Below are 12,820 nucleotides of genomic sequence, written 5' to 3' on the forward strand. Positions count from 1 at the left end.
ATTCATTTACCCATAGTCAACGACGCTCTGAACGTGTTTTTTAGGGAATTGACTAGTTTGAACCTGTGACCTGTTGCTGGTAAGGAGACGCCAGACCACACATGACATGTGGAGTTCAGAAGAGTTCAGTGAGACTAGCGATGATATAATCAAATACTTAATGATTTCAGCGTCAGCTCCACTACACTCCCTGTAAAAGAATCTTAATACTAAATAAATTTAGTGGAAGGGGTTCAAGGCTTTCCTATTTTTAGTTAACTGGTAAAATGTCGAAAAAGCAGTTAAGTTTACCATTGGAATTTTTATTCTACTCACAAAACATTGTTTATAAATTGCACTATTGATAAAAGGAAATGTTTTAATACATGGTGATAAAAACCAACTGCGTTCAACAAAAATGTGAACGAACATTCCCTGAGTGGGTTTCCAAGTTCCACAATGGATCGAAGGATGACCTATGCCATATCACATCTATAATCTAGGTTTAAATTAAGTTTCACAAGAGAGAAAACTACCAAAATGGTCTACAGTGACCCTCAATTATCTTTAATTATTTATTTAACTTGTCGTAAATTACAGTGGCTGATGTGGCTTCTCAATAATTATATAACAGAAAAATCATCGCGTTTCAGATTTTAACTTACGTAGCAAATGTGAATACCATGAGCTTTAACTGACGATCGACACTAGTATTACGCAAAAAGGGGATGTAACAGAAGAGACTTCTGCAGTTCTGAGTGAAGCCTTATGTGCTCTTATGCGGCATCGCATGTGTTCATTACCTTGTTGGTGTTTAGGCAGCGTCAGGGGGCGGCGGGCGGCGGGGCTCCACACACCTTACCGCCTTGGTAGCAACTCTCTCGAATTTCTCTTTACTACAATTTACGGAAGTGGGTTTAAGAAAAAGGTATCTGGCTGTGTTTTCAACTGACCAATCAGGGTCTCAATGTTAACTTTAAGCTCCACCTACAAAAATTCTGTCTATCCAATGAAAAACGTTATACAGGGTGATTCAAAAAGAATACCACAACTTTAAAAACGTGTATTTAATGAAAGAAACATAATATTACCTTCTGTTATACATCATTACAAAGAGTATTTAAAAAGGTTTTTTTTCACTCAAAAACAAGTTCAGAGATGTTCAATATGGCCCCCTCCAGACACACGAGCAATATCAACCCGATACTCCAACTCGATCCACACTCTCTGTAGCATATCAGGCGTAACAGTTTGGATAGCTGCTGTTATTTCTCGTTTCAAATCATCAATGGTGGCTGGGAGAGGTGGCCGAAACACCATATCCTTAACATACCCCCATAAGAAAAAATCGCAGGGGGTAAGATCAGGGCTTCTTGGAGGCCAGTGATGAAGTGCTCTGTCACGGGCTGCCTGGCGGCCGATCCATCGCCTCGGGTAGTTGACGTTCAGGTAGTTACGGACAGAAAAGTGCCAATGTGGTGGCGCTCCATCCTGCTGAAATATGAATTGTTGTGCTTCTTGTTCGAGTTGAGGGAACAGCGAATTCTCTAACATCTCCAGATACTGTAGTCCAGTTACAGTAGCACCTTCGAAGAAAAAGGGACCAAAAACTTTATTGGCTGAAATGGCACAGAAAACGTTCTCCTTAGGCGAGTACGTTCATACTGAGTTGTTTCCCGCGGATTCTCAGTGCCCCATATACAGACACTGTGACGGTTGACTTTCCCGTTAGTGTGGAAAGTTGCTTCATCACTAAACACAATCTTTGAAACAAAAGATTCATCTGTTTCCATTTGAGCAAGGATAAAATCACAGAAATCGATTCTTTTAATCTTATCAGCTGCAGACAGTGCTTGAACCAACTTCAGACGATAAGGTTTCATAACTAACCTTTTTCGTAGGGCTCTCAATACAGTTGATTGTGGAATTTGCAGCTCTCTGCTAGCTCTGCGAGTCGATTTTCCTGGGCTGCGAACAAATGCTTGCTGGATGCGTGCTACATTTTCATCAATCGTTCTCGGCCGTCCAGAACTTTTCCCTTTGTACAAACACCCATTCTCTGTAAACTGTTTATACCAACGTTTAATACACCACCTATCAGGAGGTTTAACACCATACTTCGTTCGAAATGCACGCTGAACAACTGTCGTCGATTCACTTCTGCCGTACTCAATAACACAAAAAGCTTTCTGTTGAGCGGTCGCCATCTTAGCATCAACTGACGCTGACGCCTAGTCAACAGCGCCTCAAGCGAACAAATGTACAACTAAATGAAACTTTATAGCTCCCTTAATTCGCCGACAGATAGTGTTTAGCTCTGCCTTTTGTCGTTGCAGAGTTTTAAATTCCTAAAGTTGTGGTATTCTTTTTGAATCACCCTGTACTTTTCGTGGTGGGGCAATGTTTTTAATATTTGCTAAGTAACAGAGACGCATATAGTCTTTACCGTTTCCTACCGTAGCGCCACTTATAAACAAGACTGCATACATGGTAGTCTCACGCTAAAACTTGCAGCTGGTGTTCATTTTAGTGTTATCGTAAGATCTATACTGTTCTTCTGGTGGGCTCTATCTTTTAACATTGGCTGGGGGGGGGGGGGGTGGTCTTGGCGGTCGGCCGGCGATGTGGGTGTCCGTCCCTTATCGTAAGGCCTTCTAGCTTACACGACTCTGCTCTTGGCTTCTGTTCTCGTTTCTCCCCTCGGAACTGCGTCTGTGTCACGGTGGGAAGGTATGACACGCATTTAGCCGTTCTTGTGTTAGTCTGTGGTATTCCATTTGCTCACTCGTTGATCGTATTACTTTGGTTAATTTAATGCCAGGATTTATTCGGAGCTATGTGGCATACTGCCGGATTTGCTATCATGTCAGGGTTTTCATGGAAGGCGTTGGATTTGCCTGACACCTTATAAATGCACTAGCAAATAAAAGTATAATAGGATTAAGTCTGGACAGCGTGAAGGCTAGGGAATCAGACCATCTCTTCCTATCCATCTGTCATGGAATTCTTTATTTAGAAGCGACTGGCATTAACACTGAAATGGGGAGTGGCTATCTTGGTTAAGAATATGTCGGAGTGTTTTCTAAGAAAGAATTGTAAGTCTCTCCGTTGAGCCTGAGTGAGAGAACATGAGGGGAACACGGAAATCATAGTAATGCCTAGAACGTAAATCACTTTAAGGAAGAAACAGTTCGGAAGTTCCATACATCAAATACAAGTCAGGCCGAGTCTAATACGAAGCTGAGATTCCCGACGGCAGAGTCAAATTACTTTGAGAAAACGTAATAACAGACGAAGGCCGTGTGAATTCCGCTCTGAGGATTAAGTCAGGTATATTGCTTATGAGTCCTCGAGACGGCGCAGTCCCTCGACTGCACACGCCAACCCCGATGCGGTGCTGCATTCAATGTTTGATTGTGCCGCCGCCTCTCAGGCAGACTTGAGGTTCCAGGTGGTACCCAGTGGCTTCACAACCTCTACACAATATAAATAGGAAAAGGTACACGTGCCTACCTTAGTAGGCCTACCTTAATCTTGTACAGACTGCAGTGGTGCACACTTGTCCAATGCTCCGATGACGCTCCAGCCCCAAGACAATATGATACGTGCCGCGACAGTTTCCAACAAACAGTGAATCTGACAACGAAACATACTTCAAATACTGTCGCAGAAGAAGCCGAGTAGTGCAATTGCCGTAGTGTAATGTTTACGATATTAGATTGTTGCATGGAGAATCCTTAGTTCAGAACTCACCTGAACTGAAAAATTTTAATTAATATATTCGGTTCGATTACATTCTAGAAGTATCCACAAATGGTAAGAATCATTGTACTGGAATGTTCTTCAGCTATATATATATCGGAGGCAGTTCGCTCCGCGCTCTTGTATGTGCAAGTGCCGAATAAACCTTCGTTAAGTGAACTTAGTGTTCGTCAGTCATCTACTTACACCTTCCTCTACGTGACAATATTGTCTGCATGATCTGTTCAATATATGACACCGATCATGCCCAGTTGTCCGAATAAAATAAGATGGATAGCACCCGAGAGAGTATGATTCACATTATTAGCCGGTGTAATGACGTAAATCGACTTAAAATTGAACTACTGCCGATATTATCCGAAATTGACTACAAAATTTTCTTCCCGTGGCTCCACTCCTGTGAATGTGTCTCCTACTACCTTAATGGCATAGTTAAAGAGTTTAAATGTATTTGTGGATGCATATTTGCCCATTTTTAGTGGAAGGTCATTCTTCTAACATGCTGCAGTGCTACAAGATAAAAGTGGGTCCCTCATAATTGAAATTATCCTATGAACTATTAACTGCACAATAGTCATCTGGTGTTTCTATAGAACTCTGGGGGAGCTGTTGAGGATTATGAATGTAATTTTTTTTTCGAGAATTGGTAAATAATTTTTTACGAGATTAAAATTTTCCCGACTACTATTTTTTCGCGAAATGCTGCGAACTATTCAAATTTTGCACAGTAATGGGTATCCATCAGTAACTCTGACAAAAATGTATATTTCTCGAAGATCGGGAGTTAACTCACAATATTCTGAGGTATTGCCCAATGCCGAAATCAATCACCACAGTTTTGACGCACGGATATGCCGTAATCGAAGCTGCTCCGTTGCCAATTTGTCGGCTGCCTGAAGACGTGGAGAAAGCTCGGAGTAAGGATACCTAGCATTACCGAGTGGATTTTACAAACATCTATACCCGTGAAAAGACGATGCACGACATATTCTGTCGGCTTCTGACATCTTAGGCTCCACACATCTCGAATTCTCATCTAGAATTCCAGAAAATAACAGAAAAAGATAAACAAATGCTACTTGAGGCATGTTTTGTCGCGAATCACAGTAGAGCAGCGATTAGCAGTCTAACAACACTTTATTACATAGTCACAGAACACACAATACAACAAGTCAAAGATACACTGTCCTAAGAGTAAACAAACAGTGTCTCACTTGCCAGAAGTACATCACTCTGTGACACCCTCCCCACCCTGGTCGACCTCCAAAGGTACGGTCAGCTGCACAGGACGACTAATGATGTGACCTTCTGGTGTCCGGAGTGTTATCGTCCTTACCCCACCGTCTCTTCCTGGTAGTACCTTCTCTATCCTGGCCTTCTTCCACATATGTCGCGGACGGAGGTCCTCTTGGATCAGCACGATGTCGCCAGGGCGAAAGGGGATGACTCGTCCCGATGGGCGTTTAACTTCATGGTAGTTCCTGAGCTCCAATAGGTATTCTTTAACCCAACGGTTCCAAAAACTGTCACAGAGTTGCTGTCTCAGTCGGAATTCCTTCGTTAACTTCGTGCTCGCTGAAGGCTCTGGTCCGTCATAATAGTCGTAAGTTTTTCTCCCGTCAGAAAATGGTAAGGTGTGAGTGCATCACAAACATCTCCTGGTGTGATGGGCCTGGAGTTCACCGCGGCTTCAATACTGATCAAGGTGGTGTTCAGTTGTTCCTCAGTGAGCTTTGCGAGCCCCAATATCTTCCGTAGGCAACGCTTTATAGTGCCCACCATTCTTTCCCACCATCCTCCCCACCACGGCGCCCGGGAGACAATGAATTTCCAAGTAATACCGTGGTGGGCGAGGAACTGATAAGTTTTTGTGGTAGTTAATGCCTTCCAAAGTTGGGCTAGTTCCATATTCGTGGCGTGGAATGTTTTCGCGTTATCTGTATATATCGTGTGGGGTAGTCCGCGTCTTCCGGCGAATCGCTGAAGTGCCATAAGAAACTTGTCCGTTGACAAGTCTGTACAGAGTTCGAGGTGTACAGCTCGTGTGGTAGCACATGTGAAAAGAGTGATATATGACTTGTGCGTTCCCTTCCCCACTTTGATGAATAGTGGGCCAGCAAAGTCTATTCCGGTTACAGCAAATGGTTTGGCAGGTGAAACTCGTTCAGGTGGCAGCGGTGCTTCGATCTGTTGCCCTCGTCGATCGCATGAGTGTAGGATTCTTTCGATGGCCTGACGAGCTCTAAGGATCCAAAATTCGGTTCGCAGTTCGGATAGTACAGAATGAACACCAAAGTGATGAAGGCGGATGTGTGTCTCTCGAATAACCAATTGTGTGAAGTGGTGGGAACCGTCAAGGAGGAGGAGGAGGAGGAGGAGATTAGTGTTTAACGTCCCGTCGACAACGAGGTCATTAGAGACGGAGCGCAAGCTCGGGTTAGGGAAGGATGGGGAAGGAAATCGGCCGTGCCCTTTCAAAGGAACCATCCCGGCATTTGCCTGAAGCGATTTAGGGAAATCGCGGAAAACCTAAATCAGGATGGCCGGAGACGGGATTGAACCGTCGTCCTCCCGAATGCGAGTCCAGTGTGCTAACCACTGCGCCACCTCGCTCGGTAACCGTCAAGGAGTACAGGATGTTTTTGTTCCCTATTTAGGCTAGTGCACTGCAGTCGACCTCCTAGACGTATCAGTCCATCTTCTAGGAAAGGATTGTATCGTGTGATTTTTGACTCTTTTGGCAGTGGTAAGTTATTCTGAAGTGCATGTAATTCGCTGGCGGAGGAATCTCTCTGGCCCACTCGAATCCAATCCATTTTGGCAGCTGATAATTCGGTGGCTGTAAGTTCTCCTGAAGATTTATTCTTCTGACGATAGTTGTGTAGGAAGCGGAGAGTCCATGCTGTGATACGAATGAGCTTCCAGTAAGAGCTGGTTGGCGTAGATATCGACAAGACTTGGCTCTGGGTTTTCTTCCTCTTTTCTTCGGGAGGAAGTCGTACCATCGTTTTAGCATCCGCATTCAGCGGATTATAAATATTACAATGACAGATTCGGAAGCGTTCTAGACAGCCTCATTAAATTAGATAGGGATATTCACGAGTTGTTAGGCGATGACAAATACGAAAAAGATGTTGTTAAATGCGAAGATTATAGAGACACCGCGAAACTCACAATTTCCCGATTGTCTCACGAGATAGAGAAACAGCTTGTGAAATCGGTAGCAGACATAAAGATTCCCGACAATCCGCCGGTACAATCTGTAACAATGAGTGTTCCCACAGCTTCAGCAAAACTTCCGCCGATCAAGCTAGAGCCTTTTTCAGGCGATATCGAGACATGGGCGCGATTCTGGGAGCAGTTTGAGCAGTCGGTTGACAACGATTCGACGGTAACTACAATTAATAAACACATTTTTCTTCGCGGCTATCTCTCGGGAGAACCAAAGCATTTAGTGGACGGTATTGCGGTGACGGCCGAGACGTACGCAGAAACGAAGAGGATTCTCCGAGAGCGATATGGCAACAAGGATCGAATAATTCAAGCCCACTTAGATTACCTCGAAGCCATAAAACCAATTAAGCTGTCCACCCCAGAGGAACTTAATTCAACATTCATTGAATGCCAGCGACGTATTCAAGCTCTCCGGGCACTTGGGGAAGACGTGAACGGATACGGCCAAGTCCTCGCGCCGAAAATTTTACGCGCTTTTCCGGATGACATATGCCGCCGCTGGATAATTCACGCCAAGCGTACAGGAATATCCGAAGGGGACATGTTGCAACTGATGGAGTTTCTGAACGAGGAAGTCGGCGGGGCGCTTACCACGCAGAAGATACGCGGTGAATTTTTCAGCACTTCTAGTAACCTTCCCACAGCGTCCGCACTTCACGTACACGCGAAATCTAAAAGATAGACTCCGAAGGATACCAGCGTAAAGGAACCATTCTGCGTCTTTTGCGAATCTTGCGGTCACTGGGCGCAAGACTGTAAGAAGATCGTACGCGTTAATGATCGAATAGATAAGTTGAAACTAGCAAACAGATGCTTTCTTTGTCTTCAACGTGGGCATAAAGTGTCAAATTGCAAAAAGAAAGAAAAGGCTCGGTGTGTTAACTGTAAAAGACTGCATCATAAGTTCATTTGGGAGGAACGAAAGGATATTAGGGGTCCTGCAGGTCAGACAAACGTTACTTCCGTGGGAAAGGTATCTGTCGCTCCCCACGGATATACGTACCTTCAGACAGCTCAAGTATGCGTCTCAGGAGCTACAGGATTGAGCAGGACAACGCGATGTCTACTGGAGGCAGGTAGTCAGTCCAGCTTCATAGCAAAATCGCTGATTGATGGTCTGAAACTGCAAACGGTAGACCGACAAGAACTAACCGTTTGTTCCTTTGAATCAAACCCTACACGCCCACGCCACCGCAGGCTTGTTCAGTTTAATATGAAGGGGCTTGGGCAGAATTCTTCAGTGCCACTTCCTGCCTTCGAAAGTACTCACGTTATTTCTCACCAGCCTTCGGTTCCACAACATATAAAGAGTTTACCAGATGGCCGTAAGATTACGCTAGCAGATCCGAAAACCGAATCAACAGAAGATGTAGGAGGCGATTTCTATTGGAAGATAGTGAAGCACAGTTCGTCAATACGCATCTCTGAAACCTTAGTGTTAGTTCCTTCTCTGTTTGGCTGGATACTTAGTGGTAACAAGTCACAAGCCTGTGTGCATGCAACCGTGGTAAATTTTGCTCAGACTGACCGATCTCATCTGCACTCGGACAATGATTTCAGACGTTTTTGGGACTTGGAAACTATAGGGATTTCTGCCGATCAGGGTCTACCTGTGAACAACAAGGATACGAGACTTCTTGAAGAGTTTAGAGCATCTTTCTCTATAAAGGATCATCGAGCAGTGGTTACACTTCCCAAAAGGCAACATACAGTGCTTTCGAGTAACAGACCGATCACGGAAAAACGATTCAAGCACCTTAGGGAAAGATTTCAACGTCAAGAGACCTTTATGCAAATGTATTTCGATCTTATGCTAGACTACATTACGAAGGGGCAAGTAGAGGTCGCTCCCACCCCACTCTCAGGAAAGCAGGTATTTTATCTCCCTCATCATGCAGTGAGGAAGGAGAAATACGGAACCACTAAGTGGAGAATAGTCTTTGACGCTTCATCTCACGAAAACAATGCACCTTCTCTCAATGAGGTATTAGAAGTAGGACCGAACCTATTACCAGAGATTCTGAAAATTTTACTGCGTTTCAGACTATATTCTAAGGCTATCGTCGCGGACATCACACAAGCTTTCCTTCAATTATCCTTGAACGAAAAGGACAAAGACTTGATCAGATTCTTCTGGTTCAAAATTAGCCAGGATCAAACAGGAAATCTTCAAACGACGGACGAACTAACAGAATACTGTTTTAACAGACTCCCATTCGGCCTGACTTGCAGCCCATTTTTAAATTTCTGCAACACTAAGAGAACTTGCCGACAAGTGTATGACAGCATTTCCCACCGTAGCGCCACTTATAAACAAGACTGCATACATGGACGACTTTGTGATCTCAGTAGAAGGTGACAATTTGGTTATAACTATATACTATGAACTTGTAGACATAATGAAATTGATCAGTCTCCCCTTATCAAAACGGGCTACCAACTGTGAACAACTCCACACTATCTGGAGGGCAGAAGGGCGAGAACTAGACACCCAGACTCAAGTTTTAGGCGTAGACTGGAACACTGCAGGTGACTACTTCTGTATCGATCCTAGCGAAATCATCAGAAGGTCGTCAGAAGAGCCAGCCACCAAACGACTCATTTTACAATGTACGGATAAATTCTATCACCCATTCGGACTGTTTTCCCCTGTTTCTCTTGTTGGTAAATTCCTATTCCAGGACACTGGCTGGGATGAACTTATGCCCTGGGACTTAGGGGCACGATGGCGCACTTGGATATCTAGCTTACCTTCATTGTCATATATACGTGTCCCTAGATGGATAGCTACAGCTCATGGAAGAGATTCTCAGCTGCACGTATTCTGTGACGCCTCGGAAAAGGCATATGGAGCAGCTTTGTACATTCGTACTGTCTTAGATGATGACGTCGTAACCCATTTAGTCTGTAGCAAGAACAGACTTGCTCCTATTAAGAAGGTGACATTGCCTCGACTCGAACTTTTAGCGGCAGTAGTTCGGACCAGACTATTGTGTTACTTTTGCCGCGCAACAGACTTTAAAATTGCCCATGCGACATTGTGGACGGATTCTACAATAACACAAAGCTGGATTCGCTGTGATGCTAAGAGATGGAAGACCTTCGTTTGCAATCGCGTAACTGAGATACAAACGCACACGACTCCCACGCAATGGAAACACTGCCCAGGACCAGACAATCCTGCTGACCACCTCTCACGTAGATTCATCGGCTACCAAATGAATTCTCTGGATATTTGGTCGCATGGGCCGCTTGGCTTACACGTCCTCCTGAGATACGTTGTCCTAAGAGTAAACAAACAGTCTCTCACTTGCCCGAGGTACATCACTCTGTGACAAGGCAAAAGCTATCCTTTCTGATCTATCTCCCAGTGGACAGCCCGACAGCGGCCTTTCTGAAACTGAAAATGACATGCGACTAATGTGACTACGATTTCTATTGAATAATGTAAATTACCGCATAAAACATTTCAGTGCGGTACCTTCGGCCACTAATTCGTTATCAGAGACCTCGAATACAATATACGCGAAGTTTTACTCGAGTCCGCGAAAACTATAGTGATTGTAATTTCAACGTTGGATTCCTAGCCAGCGACCGAAAGAATGCAAAAATAACACAGCTATGTATTTTTTCTGTTATGTCGAGTTTTGAAGGGAATTGGCCCATTACTGAGTCAGTGCGGGCGAGTTGAAAATTGCCGGTTCGCCGCGTCACCTCGCGCCCTGGTATGCTAGAGGCATATAACAACCTCTTCATCTCAGAGTAGTACTTTCAGCCTATGTCCTCAGTTATTTACTGGATGTATGGCAATCTCTGTTTTTCTCTACAGTTCTTACCACTTACAACTCTCTCTAGTACCATGGAAATTTTTCGCTGATGTCTTAACGGACGCCTTATCATCCTGTCCCTTCTTCTTGTCAATGATTTCCATATATTCCTTTCCTCGCCAATTCTGCAGAGAAACTCCTCATTCCTCATCTTTCAGTCCAACTAAATTTCAATATTCTTCTATTGCATTACATCTCAGATGATTCGATTCTCTTCTTTTCCGGTTTTCTTACATTTCATTTTCCACTACTGTACAATGCTGTGCTTCAGCAGTACGTTCTCGTAATTTTCTTCCGCAAATTGAGACTTATGTTTGATACTAGCAGAATTCTCTTGGTCAGGAAAGCCCTTTCTGTTAGCGCTAGTCTGCTTTTTATGTCCTCCTTGCGCCATCCCTTATGGGTTACATTTCAGCCTAATTAGCAGAATTCCTTAACTTCATTTACTTCGTTATAACGAATTCTGATGTTATGTTACTCACTGTTCTCGTTTCTGCTACTTCTGATTACTTTCGTATTTCTTCGATTTACTCTCAGTCCATATTCTGCACTTATTACACTCTTCCATCCAGCATGTCATGTAGTTGTTCTCCACTTTCACTGAGGATAGCATTTCTTCCACGAATCTCATCATTGATCTCCTTTCATTTTGAATTTTAATTCCACTCTTGAACCTATATTTTACTTCTGTCTTTGCTTCTTCGATGTTTTGCTATGTAGGGGCGAGAACTACATCCTGTTTTACACCCTTTTTATCCCAGCACTTCGTTCTCGGTGTTCTGCTCTTATTGTTCCCTCTTGTTTGTCGTACATATTGTACGTTAACTGTCTCTCCCTAAGACTTACCTTTCTCTTTCTCGGAATTTCGAGCATTTTGCACAATTTGATACCGTCGAACGCTTTTTCCAGGTTGACAGATTCTATGAACACGTCCTGATTTTTCTTTAGTCACTTCCATTATCAACCGCAATGTCAGAATTGAATCCCTGGTTCCCTCACCTTTAATGAAGCCAAAGCGATCGTTACCTAACGCTTCGACAATTTCCTTTTCTATTTTATGCATACTGCTCTCGTCACAAACTCGGATGCATGAGCTGTTAAGGTGATTGTGTGGTAATTAACGCACTTGTCGGCTTTTGCATTCTACGGATCTGTGTGGATGATATTATTCCGAAAGTCAGACTCATACATTTTACGCGCCAACGTGAAAAATGGTTTAGTTGCCTCTTACCCAATGTTTTTAGAAATTCTGATGGAATATTATCTATCTCTTCTTCCTTATCTGATCTTAAGTCTTCCAAAGCTCTTTTGAATTCTGATTTTAATACTCGATTCCCACTTTCTTCTATAGACCCCTGCTATCTATTCTGTTACGTCATCAGACAAATCTTCACCCTCAAACAGGCCTTCAGTGTACTCTTTCCACCTATCTGCGCCCTCGTCTGCACTAACATCCATCCAAGTCTTGTCCACTTCCTGTAACTAATGTGGAAGGGGTGGAATAAGTTTTACCGTCTCGATTTCATACAATAACAGAGAATGTTGCGTCTATATAATTTATGCTATACATGGGCCCTACTTACACGAATAACAAAGCATATATATAAGTGAAACTATATAGCTAATGAAACTGTTCAATAACAAGTTCTTCGTTTTTGAATCGTCGTTCCAAGTCGACAATCAGCTTTCAGAGAACAGTGTGTGCTGAAACTGGATCTAGATGGCACGCCAGAAATGGCGGACACCTTTAATTTGCACGCTAGAATTACAGGCATCAGATGAGACAGCCTTGTAACTACGCTGAACATGCGGACTCTGTGGGACCTCTAATTTTAGCGAGCCTCCGGTACTATTCTTCAATTCCCCGTCGCCATCAAAGGTCGCCGAGGACCGACAAATTAGCTAAATCGCTCTTGTTCGCAATGTTTTCACTTCAAACAGGCAGCTGGGGCATTTTATTGCAAAGTTGTCGCTACGCTCGTAGAGAAAGCTACTAAAATGAGATACGGTGAGGGTCA

Source organism: Schistocerca serialis, chromosome 2 (genome assembly GCF_023864345.2).
Source record: "Schistocerca serialis cubense isolate TAMUIC-IGC-003099 chromosome 2, iqSchSeri2.2, whole genome shotgun sequence".
Classification (NCBI taxonomy): Eukaryota; Metazoa; Arthropoda; class Insecta; order Orthoptera; family Acrididae; genus Schistocerca; species Schistocerca serialis.